This window comes from Vicia villosa, linkage group LG4, assembly GCF_029867415.1.
Source record: "Vicia villosa cultivar HV-30 ecotype Madison, WI linkage group LG4, Vvil1.0, whole genome shotgun sequence".
In the NCBI taxonomy this organism is placed as follows: Eukaryota; Viridiplantae; Streptophyta; class Magnoliopsida; order Fabales; family Fabaceae; genus Vicia; species Vicia villosa.
This window is the reverse complement of record NC_081183.1, coordinates 83,267,945-83,281,417: the sequence shown is the minus strand read 5'-3', so window position 1 is coordinate 83,281,417 and position 13,473 is coordinate 83,267,945.

Here is a 13,473-nt window from a genome sequence, read left to right as displayed (position 1 = left end):
GAATTTTCTGCAAAAACGTGTTCCGCGGGAGGGTTTAATTTATTTAGGAATGCCACAGGAAATTCCGCAGGTATTCCTGCGGATTAATTTCTGCAGGAAATTCGACAGGTAATCCGAGTATTTCTAGTAGTGATTATTAGTCAAATCCATTGTTGTCAAACTTGAGATAAAGTTTTGCAATTCAGATGCATCTTTAACAAATTAGAAATTTTATACGAGGTAAAGTTTTACAATTCAAATGGATTTAACAACTATGCTATCCTCAGTCAACAATCATAACCTTTGTAGTTTTATTATTTCAGTAATTTTGTACTCTACATCTCATAATAAACTCTTTAACTCTCTCTTATTGCACAAACAAAAAATGTTCACTATCTAAATGGATGGAAAGTTTTTCATTACTCTATTCAACATAGGGTTGACAATGGATAGAGTTTGGGTAGGGTACTATAATATTCATCTCCATATCCATGGTTTGAAAGAATCCTCGTACCCGAGACCATAACTGTAACACCCCTTACTAACCCCGCGGTATTTTAAATAATTATTCAGAGTACATGAAATAAGGGTGTCACAATTCATAGAAAAATAAACATTCATCCAGTCATGTCATGCAATCATTGAGGCAACTTTCATTAATTAAAACAATTCATGTAAACACAGCGGATTTAAAACAAACAGGATAAGTTTAACATCTTTCAAAACTAATCCTTCCAACATCAAACATAAATAGAGTTATAAATGTAAACATCAAAACATCGCATCCCCAGTGTTACAACTATCAGAGCATGACACCTGACGCTAACTAAAACACTGACTCATGAGCTAATCCTCACCGAGTCGAACAACCGCTATCCTCAATCTGGAAATGACAACATGTAAGGGTGAGTCTCGTCATAATTAACAAATGTTATAAGGTTATAAAGCAATAACACGTCACAGTTGCATCATTCACCCAATTGTTTCATAAACAGACATTCAAAACAAGTCAAACAACAATCAACACATCATCAACATTTACAACACTAGAATACATCCAATCATGTTATAAATAATGCATATGAATGAACTGACACTATGCATGTGGTACCAACATCATCCAATGGGAATAACCCATGACCGATCCAACGTCATCCAGATACGGCCCTGCCAGCACAGATTCCACACAATGGGAATCATGCCCTTTACTGATCCAACACACCATTATGGATACAGTATCGTCAATGAATATGAATGAATGCAACATATATAACATACTTATATCATCATCATCATCATCAATATCATCATCATCATCAAGTATGTTCATATATATTAACATCATTCAATCACAATTCTATCATCATCCGTTCGCGGCGCCAACCCTGTGCACGCGGCGCCAACCGGCGATTTCAGAAACCCCAACCTGCAGAAAACAGCATTCTACACATTCCAAACTCACCCAACTCATACCAGTACGAACCTAGGGAAATAGAATGCACAAACAACACGAAAAAACACCTCATAATACATCAATTACACATCAATTGAGATCATAACAACATAGATATCATGGATTCAATTATAGGATCAAACCTCACACAATTGGACTCAATCCCTAAATCTATCATATGACTCAATCGACCCGAATTCTACATCTATTTAGCATTATCAACCCCTAACCCGATAATAGATGATAATCAGACAAGTCCCCCCTTACCTTAGACAATTTTCTTGATCCTTGGTCTCTCCCTCTACCATTCACCTTCATGTTCCTCGTTCTCAAGGCTTCTGTTCTTTCACGTTCTTTCTTTGTTCCCAATTCCAATTGTTTTATGAAATAATAATAAAATTAGTAAAAGGATTTACAAAATCACCCCCCCCCTCTTTTACTATTTCCTCATATGGCCTAAATGCCAAAAACCTTATTTATTCATTATTTCCACAAATTCTTTAATAATTCTAATTATTAATTCAATAATCAAATTAAATTAATATTTAAATTATACGGGCGTTACAACTCTCCCCCATTAAAGAGTTTTCGTCCTCGAAAACATACCTCAAGCAAAGAGTTCCAGATAGGAGTCTTTCATCTGACTTTCTAACTCCCAAGTGACGTTTCCATCAGCTGGTCCTCCCCAAGCTACTTTGACTAAAGCTATTTCCTTACCACGCAATTGCTTCAGTCTGCGATCCTCAATCCTCACAGGCAACGTTTCAACTGTTAAGTTGTCTTTAACCTGTACATCATCCACTTGGATCACATGGGACGGATCCGAAATGTACTTCCTCAATTGAGACACATGAAATACATCATGCAAATTTGCAAGCATCGGCGGTAAAGCGATACGATAAGCCACTTCTCCCACTCTTTCGGAAATTTGGAATGGTCCAATAAAACGCGGAGTCAACTTCCTTGACTTCAATGCCCGACCAATTCCTTTCATAGGAGTAACTCTCATAAACACATGATCTCCCTCTTGAAACTCAAGCACAGTCAAACCTACCTACAATACAAGTCAGGCAGGGGCATGGTGCCAAAATACTTGATACTGGGGCAAGTCAGTTTAATATTTACAGAAGGTCCTTACAAGACGAATCTCTTCAAAATCCCTACCGGCTGGGGAAAGACACTATGCATTAGCATTTTATCCTCATCAGGAGGTGATCAGTTTAAGTTCAGGTATGAGCTAAACAACTTATGAACTTGAGAATCGTCAAGGTCGTCATCCTCAACATTCAGAAGCTGAAGGTCCATTACTTGTTGGCATCCTTACAATCAAGGTGAATATGCAGAACCCTATGAAAGCCAATGCTTGTTTGGTTCCTTTGAAGTCAACACTTGCTTGACCCTTTTTAGCCCACTTCCTGGTGGCTTTCTCTCGGAGAACCAATGCTTGTTTGTTACTCTGACCGATACTTGTTTGGTGTTCTACTCAATGCTTTCCTGTTAACTCAATGAATCCATTGCTTGTTTGGAAAGTTTCAAAGCCAAGATGTGTGACAATTTGTTTGCTCTTGCATTTTCTCATCGTGGGTGAGCATCACCATCCTTTGCCATATGAAGAAACCCCGTGAAGATGTCACGCTATATCCTGGGGCATTTTTCATTTGTTTATCTTGCAGGTACGTCCTTGCAAGCGCTTCGCATCAGCATATTGGCGGACCTAGCTATGAGGGATCCTTACTCCCCAGCCGAGTGCTTCCTAATGAGAGATCCTCATTCCCCAGCTGAGTGCATTTAGATGAGGTTTTCTTTGTTCCAAGATTCTCATCCTCTCAGCAAAGCACATCTCAATGCAATCTCCGTGCTTCAGAAGCCTTATTCCCCAGTGGAATGTCTTCTCCCTAGTTGAATCATGATTGAATGGTATCTGATTCCCCAGAAAGCTCTTAATGAGGTTCCTTGCCCGAGTTCCTCATTTTCCCCAGTATATCGCTTCTCTCTCCAACAGATTGACCTGTTTTCCCCAAGAGAGTCATCTTATTCCCCGGTGGAGTTGCCTTAATAAAAGGGTTCTTATGTTAAGTTCCTTATCCCCAGCAGATCTCTCATCTCCTCAGTGGATCATTATGTAGAAGTATTCATTTTCCCCACTAAATCTTTCCTCAGCAGAGGTTCACATGTATCCTCAGCATAATCTGTTCTCATCTAAGACTTCCCCAGCGGAATGCGTCCTACACCGGCGAGTTGGTCACTCCCTGATCGCGACTTTACGTGTCTATAAATCTGATAACTGCAAGTGCACAGTCGTGTCGTGTAGTTTTAAAAGATATCGAATCCACAGGGACTATGAATCGATCTACCGTTATCTAAGGTTACTATGTAAAGCTAGGAGTACTAAAATTTCGATTGTTCCTAAGGGAAAGTGATTGTGAGAAAATAAAGAATAATAATAAAAGACAAGTATCAGTATGTATTTCGTTTAACTAAAGGTAATCCGAAGGTTCATTGGCTTTTGCATAATTAAATTAAAAATCTTTACTAATTCCAATTGATTAAAAATCCTCGTCTCAAACTTTCGCTCTGTTGATTCAGACTACTATCCTAATCCTAATGTACGCTTTCGCCATCCCATTAGATTTTAGAAGAGCTTTTTGGAAACAATGTAATTAATAAAATGCCTATTTTACGAGGTTGTTATTCATTTAAATCTCCTAATCTCAAACTTTCGCTCTGTTGACTCGGAGCAAGCTAATACCCCTAACGTACGCTTTCGCCATCCCGCTCGAGTGTAAAAACAATTTTTGAAAATAAATAAGTTCCAATTAGTTTTAATACGCTTTCGCCATCCTTAAAACTAATGTCCTATGTCTACTATCCAGTTAAAGATCTCAAACTTTCGCTCTATTGATTTTAACCTTTGACCGTCCTAATCCCTCAAACTTTCGCTCTATTGGTTTTAAGACTTACTAATTAAACTAGACATATAAACCAAAAATAAGTGATAATTAATAAAACATAATTTAAGCCAATTTATTTCGGATCCCTACGGTTAACTTACTTTACATACCGACACCTTTAGTATTTTAGCCAGACATATTAATACGATTAAACATACATATATCGGTTCGGTTCATAATAATAAGCATATTAAATGGCATATAATATATCATGCAAATAAATAATATAAATAAGGCGGTAAATAAAAAACCTGAATTAAAATAAATCTGAATTGAATTGAATCTTGAAGTACTCGAACTTCCACCACAGGTTGGCTGGATCGTTCTTCGGAATTTAAATGGCAGAAAATAAAAACAAGGAAATAAAGCGATAAATCTAACGTAAGGCTAGATCTATGAAAAGTTCACAACAATTTCCAGTGTAGAAATCGTTGTGAGAAAATAGACGGTTAAATGAAAACAGAATAAGGAAAAGCAGTTCGCGGTACAATTTCGGCAGCACTTCGTTGGCAGGAAATCGGGCCATTTGGAAGTGGGATAGCAGGTCCTATTTATAGGAGGGGATTTGCAGTTGGAATCCGTGAATTGAGGGACCTTTTTCTGACTGGGACTTGGAGACGTGCGTCTCCGATTCTTCAGGAAGACTTGAGACGTGCGTCTCAAGTGGAGAAAATCTAGGGCAGTTGGAGACGGGCGTCTCCTCTTGGTGACGTGGCTGAAGAGAACGTGGAGACGTGCGTCTCCACTTGCTTGCAGGTCTGGGCCACGCGCCTTTTGATTCATGGTGGGCTGAATATCTCTTTTGGGCCTTTTGGGTCCTAATTGCACCCTTCTTTCACTTCAGCACTCCCTTTTCATCTTTTAGGCATAAATATTGGTCATTTAAGCTCAATTTTCTTTCCTTTTCGCAAATAGTCGTAATTGAAGTGTAAAACCTGAAATAAAGCAAATACACGCGTAATATCATAATAAATTAACATAATAAACGGAAAATGCTATAAATATCTATGGATTTTAGGCTAAATATACGATATAAAATCGTGTTATCAAATTCCCCCAGACTTGAACCTTTGCTTGTCCTCAAGCAAAATAAGAAGATAAAGATAAATGAAACACACTTCCACCACGTCGTTCAGTCATACTTAGCTACATAGTGTTCTTATTCGGAAATAACGAATCTTAGCAATAAACCTATAGTAACAACACTAAACAACTCCCAGTATGCATACCAATCTGAATCATGCCATTATAGCTCGACCTATTTGACTTGTCATCATGTTTCACCCTTTTCATTCGCGCGCAATCACATTAAGCCCATTATCCTGACACGCACATAGCAGAGTAGTCGGTTAGTGACTATGATCCTTCTCATGGAGTTCTGGCACAATATGTGGTATACTCCTTAGCATTCACTTGTAGATTGTGGGGAATCGGACAATAGTCCTTCCTACCAAGTTCATTACCAGATGACTTCTGAACCAATCGACAGTGAGTTTTTAAATTCTTTGTATATGAGATCTGCGACCGTTAGGTTAAATGATCTTGTGAGGATCACCTTACTTAGTAGGCACATTTCTTTTTATGGCTGAACACATAATTATTATGAGGATCATACACTTATATTCATCGACTCTCTGCGTAGTTTGTATCTAAGACGGTGCCGACTGCTAGAATAAACTACTAAGGGTTATTTCAAAACTTAAAGTCGATGGTTTTGGTATAGCGGGTATTCAAATCGGTTACGCATACTCGGGGGTTTTAGAGTGTTGCGACAATAAGGATATTGACCAATTCAGTTTTGGTGCGTTGAGTGATTGAGTAGCTTTGTATTTCTCGAACGTGTGGGGTTTGCGTTTATCGTTTAGGAGCAAAATTTTTTTGTTATGGCTCAAGAAAATGGAAGAAATTGAAATAACTACGGAATTATACATATAAGACTTAAATTCCATAAATATTCTTTATTGAATTAGAAAAACATTACAAGGAAGGGAAATAACTGAAGGAAAAATAAAACTAAAGGAAATATAAATAATACGACTCCCCCAGACTTAGATGATGCAATGTCCTCAGTGCATAAGAACTACTCCTCATTGTTGCGGTTTCGAGAACTGCTCGCGCCTCTTGTACGAACACGGCGACGTCTATCAGGAGAGTCATTAACACGAATGTCAAGATCATGCAAATATGTGGCAATTTCAGCGTATTGACTTTCGTTCCTAATAGCATAGTCACGGTGCTCCTGTTGCATCTCTCGGATGAGCCTAATTGTTTCAGTTTGGTTTGTCTGCATAGCTTGAACGAGTTGATCTTGGCGTTGAATAGCAGCATACATGGCTTCAAGAGTGATAGGCGGAGGGTTGTTTGGAGGAGGTTGGTTGACATCAGCTTGCCCTTGGTTGAGTTCTTCTTCATTTGCATCCATAAGTTCATTAGGATGTTCTTGTTGGTCATCTTGAGGGTTGTCTTCAATAAGCCTCCAACGTTGAACATAACGGATGTTAATTCTTTCAGGACAAGGAAGGATGACATAAGGAATAGGAACTTTGTTGACGACCAAAGTGTATCGTCCATCATGGCGGGGTGAAACCAAGTGGGAATCGCGGCAGTAAGTGAGATCGAGTGACTGAGCAGGCTTCATGAGATGAGAGAGTGATAGGAGCTCGTCGCCAAGACCTAAAGCACAGGCCAAGGTAGTAATAATGCCTCCAAGCAAGAATGGATTTGTAGCGGGGGCGTTAACTAAACCTTGGATGTGTTGGAACATAAACGGTGCGGCATTGAAACGGATATTGTTAAGTGCACAGTAAAGGAAAAATAATTCATTTTGGTTTACCTTGTGGTTGTTGGATCTCGCAAAAATAATATGCCCCAAGACACGTTGAAAATAACGTATAGCGGGGTTTTGAATGTGAGAAGCATGAAGAGCTCTCCAACCGGTAGGATTTTCTCCAGTGAGATGGAACCAAAATTCAAAAGCGAGATCCTCCCAGGATCGACCATTGAGTTCTTGAAAGATTGAGCGGTGAGCAATTGGAGCATGATTAAAATGCAAATATGAAGCTACGACATCTTGATCTAGAGCATATTCACGGTTGAACATCCGAAATTGGATGCTACCGGTTGAGAATGGTTGATTAGAGGGAGTGTCGTAGTTGAAGGAACTCAAAAATTCTAAGACGAGCGGCTCATAAGTAGGTACGGGTTCGGTACAAAGATGGTGGAGGCTAGATTTAGTTAGCAAACGGGTGACACCATCAATGAGACCCAAAGTTTCTAGACACTCGGTGTTCACAAATTTTGTGGGAACAACCGAACGTTCGTAGAAAGCAACATATTTTGTTCGTTGAGCATCATCTCGGAAGATAATGTTTGAAAGGTCGGGAGGTGGTCGCTCGGGACGCTCACTACGGATTAATGAACGTGGAGGCATGGTGAGTATGGAAATGAAAAATAAAAATGTAGTGTAGAAGGGTAGAGAATGGTATGATAGTTGTGAGGAAGAAGAGTGGTGGTGGTGTGGTTTTATAGTGAGGTTTGAAAATGGGGTGGTTAATGGAGAATTAAAATGGATTAATGGTGGTGTTTGAAGTTTGAATAGAATAGAAAAATGGGAAATGAATGGAGTTTAAGAGGTGAATGATGGAGGATGAATGAGGTTAATGGAGTTTAAATGGAATAAATAGGGGAAGAATGAGGAGAATGAATTTTGAAATTCAAAATTCAAGAGGGAGAGAAGAATGGTCTGCGTGGTCAAATGCAGACTGCTGGCTTTGGGAGACGCGCGTCTCAGGCAGTCAGTCTGCTGGGGGACAGGGCATGGAGACGTGCGTCTCCTGTCCTTGCATGCTGAGGTCTGGTCCCACAGAGGTGGAGACGTGCGTCTCCTAGCTTAGGGAGGTGATCTCCACGCATGCAGTTGTCAAGACAAGTTCTGACAGATAGCAATAAGTATGGGATACTAGTTCAGAACAGTGTCATTTTTTCATACTTTAAACAGCAAAAAAAAATAGACTGAGTGAGAGATATGCATTCATGAATATATAGCAATCAGACAGCAGAATATTATAACACAGCAGCAAAATATTATAACACAGCAGCAGTAGTGAATAAAATATTGCATTTAAAATTAAACCAGTACTGAGTGTTAACAGAAGCAGAAAGCAAAAGTGCAGAAAAATGTAAATCTAAACTAGGAATAGAAATTACTAAAACTAGAAATAAAAATCTAATAATCTAAACGGTCACATCTCGCCACGTCTATTGTTGTTCTGATTAGACTGAATGTGTTTGAAAACTTCGTCGAACTGAGCATTTACGGTGTCGATAAAATCGAAGAAATGCATTTGCAAAGTGTGTAGCTCGTTGCGCACATGTTGTATATCTTGTTGTAGCGCAGTGATGGCTTGCTCGTGCGTATTCAGATTAGGCATTCTTTGATTCACCGATGCGGTAGATGTAGCGGGTTGTTGTTGCTCGACCTCGACATCAGTCATATCAACAGTGTGATCATCAACGGAATCTTCAGAACGAGTTTCAGGTTCATACTCAGATACAGGTTCATCAATAGGAAGAGGTTCATAATCAGGAATGGGTTCATCAACAGGAAGAGGTTCATAAGCTTGAGGGGTTTCAGGGGATGGCTCTCTCTCAGGAATCTGACCATAGTAAAGCCAGTTGGTAGGGTTGTGCACACTTGTCCTAGGATTCGGTAAGGTGAACTGATACCAAACTTTGTTATCAATGAGCAATTCAAAACGATCAGGTCCAAGATTACCGATGATACCTCGATTAAAGCAGAAATTGATGTCCATAGAGGTATGGGTACCAAAAGGTGTCAATCTAAGCAAAGGCACTCTCATTCCTATGGCATTAGCGATCATAGTGACAAATCCGCCAATCCTAATGGGTGAAACTTCGTCTTGCGTGATGCGCTCGAAGTTTGTTAGCATGAATGCGATGGCATTGACCGGGCGATTCTGAGATGTACAAAACATGATGAACAACTCTTCTCTAGTAACTTCAGTGACATTATCTGGTTTGCCAAAAATATAGTGAGCAAGGATCTTGTGAAAGTAGCGGAAAGCAGGATTGTGGATGTTCTCAGATTGAAATTCATTCTCTTCAGGGTTGTCGTTTCCAGTGATCTTGCCCAGTATTTTTCCAACTCCCAGTATGGAAGATTTTCTTCAGCTACTTGGGCGTATGCATCAGGTCCATGAGGTAGTTCTAACATTTCAGCAAAATCTCGGATGCAGAAATTAAACTCCATACCAAAGAGTCTAAAGAGAATAACTCCTTTTTTCAGTCCTTGTCCACAGTTTGGAAGATAGGTCAGGGAGCTCAAGAATTCCAGAGTGAGCTTCCGATAAGTGCTAAACTTGCGGAACAAGTGAGAACCAGTCCAACCGATTTGGTTAAGCAGGTGTAGGATGCTTTCTTCGATACCAAGCTTCACCATAGTTGGTTTGTGAGGATAGCAAGTCAACTCCATGTGTCTTCCAGCCAGCTTGTTAAATCTTGCTTCTTGTCCTCTACCACGGAACACAACTTCCATATTATCAGCTTCTTGCATCGTAGTTAGTAGTTAAATGAAAAACCTAGAAGTTGAAAATATTAAGATTAAGTTAGAACTAGGCTAGTGTTCATTTTAAAAAATAAAATTAAATAAAACAAGTTATGATAATAATTATAATTATAAAAAGGAAGTATTTTCTCGAATGAAGAAGGCGGCTATAATTATAATAGTTATTATAAGATGTATGAAAAATAGTAAGAAAATTAAAATCTAGAATAATTAAAAATAGAATAGTTAAATGGAAATTAAAGATTAAAAATTTTAAAAAATAAAATAGAATAAAATTAAAAAATAAAAAGAATAAATAAATGTGGGTTGTCTCCCACCAAGCGCTTTGTTTAATGTCGTAAGCTCGACGATTTTAAAATAGAAAACTATTTTTTCGAAAGAGCGGGCAGTTCGTCAAGTTTAAAAACTTCGATGTTTTCATCGTATTCGAGATGATGGTAATACTTAAGACGTTGCCCATTTACGACAAAAGGTTTGACGGTTTCTCCTTTGATTTCTATCGCTCCACTCGGAAATATGTTAGTTATTTCGAAAGGGCCAGACCATCTAGATCGTAACTTACCAGGAAATAATTTTAGTCTAGAATTAAATAAGAGCACTTTATCGCCTATGCTAAAATTTTTCCTAGATATACGCTTGTCGTGCCATTTTTTCGTTCGCTCTTTATAGATTTTGGCGTTTTCGTAAGCGTCTTGTCTAAGTTCTTCTAATTCGTTTATGTCTAGAAGTCGTTTCTCACCAGCGGCAGTGTAGTTTAGGTTTAAGTTCTTAATGGCCCAATAGGCTTTATGTTCTAACTCTACTGGTAGGTGGCATGATTTTCCATAAACGAGTTTGAATGGGGTAGTTCCTATTGGAGTTTTGAAAGCTGTTCTATAAGCCCATAAAGCTTCATTTAGCTTGGTTGACCAATCTTTCCTAGATATAGCAACAGTTTTCTCCAATATTTGTTTTATTTCGCGGTTAGATACTTCTACTTGACCGCTTGTTTGTGGATGGTATGGTGTGGCTATTCGATGATTTACTCCATATTTTCGAAGGAGTTTCTCAAGTATTCTTGAAATGAAATGGGAACCACCATCGCTAATTACCAATCTTGGCACACCGAACCTAGGAAAGATGACGTTTTTGAAAAGTTTAATAACTACTCGTGTATCGTTTGTAGGAGAAGCAATAGCTTCTATCCATTTTGAAACGTAATCGACGGCTACGAGTATATATTGATTTCCAAACGATGACGGAAACGGTCCCATGAAGTCTATTTCCCAGACGTCAAATATTTCTACTTCAAGAATGCCTTTTTGAGGCATTTCATCGCGTCTTGAAATGTTTCCAGTTCGTTGGCATCTATCACAGCTTAGTACAGCAAAATGGACGTCTTTCCACAGGTTGGGCCAGAAAAGTCCAGATTGAAGGATTTTGGCGCAGGTTCTAGATGTGCTATGGTGTCCTCCACACGGTGCAGAATGACAATGTGTTATTATGCTTCTTATCTCTTCCTCGGGTACACAACGTCTAAAGATTCCATCGGGGCCTCTTTTGAAAAGGAGTGGGTCGTCCCAATAGTAATGTTTTAGGTCATGGAAGAATTTCTTCTTCTGTTGGTAGCTTAGATCAGGAGGAAGCACACCAGCAGCTAGGTAATTTACGAAATCTGCATACCAAGGTGCGTCAGATCGGGCTAAAGCTATTTCAGCTAATTTCTCGGTTTCAGAGTTTGGACGGTATGGTTCGAATTCATTTGCTTCTAATTGGGCGATGAGTCTTTCATAAGGGAAATCATCGTCAATTGGTACTTGTTCGGGTTTCAGATTTTCCAATCGAGAGAGGTGATCTGCTACGACATTTTCAGTGCCTTTCTTATCTTTAATTTCCAGGTCGAATTCTTGTAGTAACAAGATCCATCTCAAAAGTCTTGGTTTAGCGTCCTTTTTGGTTAGGAGGTACCTAATGGCGGCGTGGTCAGTGTATATGATTATTTTGGCTCCTACCAGGTAAGAACGGAATTTGTCTAATACGAATACGACAGCTAATAATTCTTTTTCTGTCGTGGCATAATTCATCTGAGCTTCGTCTAGGGTTCTACTCGCATAATATATGACATGTAGTTTCTTATCCTTTCTTTGTCCTAGAACGGCTCCTACAGCATAATCACTTGCGTCACACATTATTTCGAAAGGCTCATTCCAGTCGGGAGGTTGCATAATTGGCGCAGAGATCAATGCTTGTTTAAGCGTTTGAAATGCTTCAGTGCATTTATCGGTGAAAATAAATTCGGCGTCTTTCATGAGTAGTTCAGTTAAGGGTTTGGTTATTTTAGAGAAATCCTTAATGAAGCGTCGGTAAAAACCAGCATGTCCCAGAAAACTTCTTATTTCTCTAACGGTTTTGGGAGGTTGAAGGTTTTCGATAATTTCGATTTTTGCTTTATCAACTTCGATTCCTCTATCGGATACGATGTGTCCAAGTACAATTCCTTGTCGAACCATGAAATGGCATTTTTCCCAATTAAGGACTAGGTTTACGCTTACGCATCGTCTAAGCACCATTTCAAGGTTTTCTAAACATGTTTCAAAACTTCCTCCACAGACAGAGAAGTCGTCCATAAAGACCTCCATTATTCCATCTAGGAAGTCGGCAAATATTGCCATCATGCATCTTTGGAAGGTCGCGGGTGCATTGCAGAGTCCAAAAGGCATTCGTCTATAAGCGAATGTACCATAAGGACAGGTGAATGTGGTCTTCTCTTGGTCGTCAGGATGGATAGGAATTTGGAAAAATCCGGAGTATCCATCCAGATAACAAAAATGTGAGTGTTTAGCTAGGCGTTCGAGCATTTGATCTATGAAAGGTAAAGGGAAATGGTCTTTTCGGGTAGCTTTATTTAGCTTCCTATAGTCAATGCACATCCTCCATCCAGTTTGGGTACGTTGTGCTACAGATTCTCCTTTTGCGTTAGTGATTACAGTGACTCCTCCTTTCTTTGGTACGACGTGAACAGGGCTAACCCATTTACTATCGGATATAGGATATATTATTCCAGCTTCTAGCAGTTTTTGGATTTCCTTTTTAACCACATCGCTCATAATAGGATTTATTCGCCTTTGATGTTCCCTAGAGGTTTTACTATCGTCTTCGAGCATAATGCGGTGCATACACATAGAAGGGCTTATACCTTTCAGATCTGATATGTTGTATCCTAAAGCGGTAGGGTATTTTCTTAGGACATTAAGTAATTTTTCAGTCTCGGTCCGTCCTAAGTTGGCGTTCACTATAACTGGTCGGTTTAGTTCTTCGTCTAGAAATTCGTATCTAAGATCGGTAGGAAGTGTCTTCAGCTCTATAGCAGGTTTCTTAGGTCCAGGTATAGGATCAGGGGTTAAAGCTAAGCATTCACTCAGGTGGTTATCTTGATATTCCTCACGCCAGTTGTCATCTTCAAAAATTGGCGGCATAGGAATTCTTAGGATTTCGGTTTCCTTATTTGGTTCGGATTTTATTTCCTT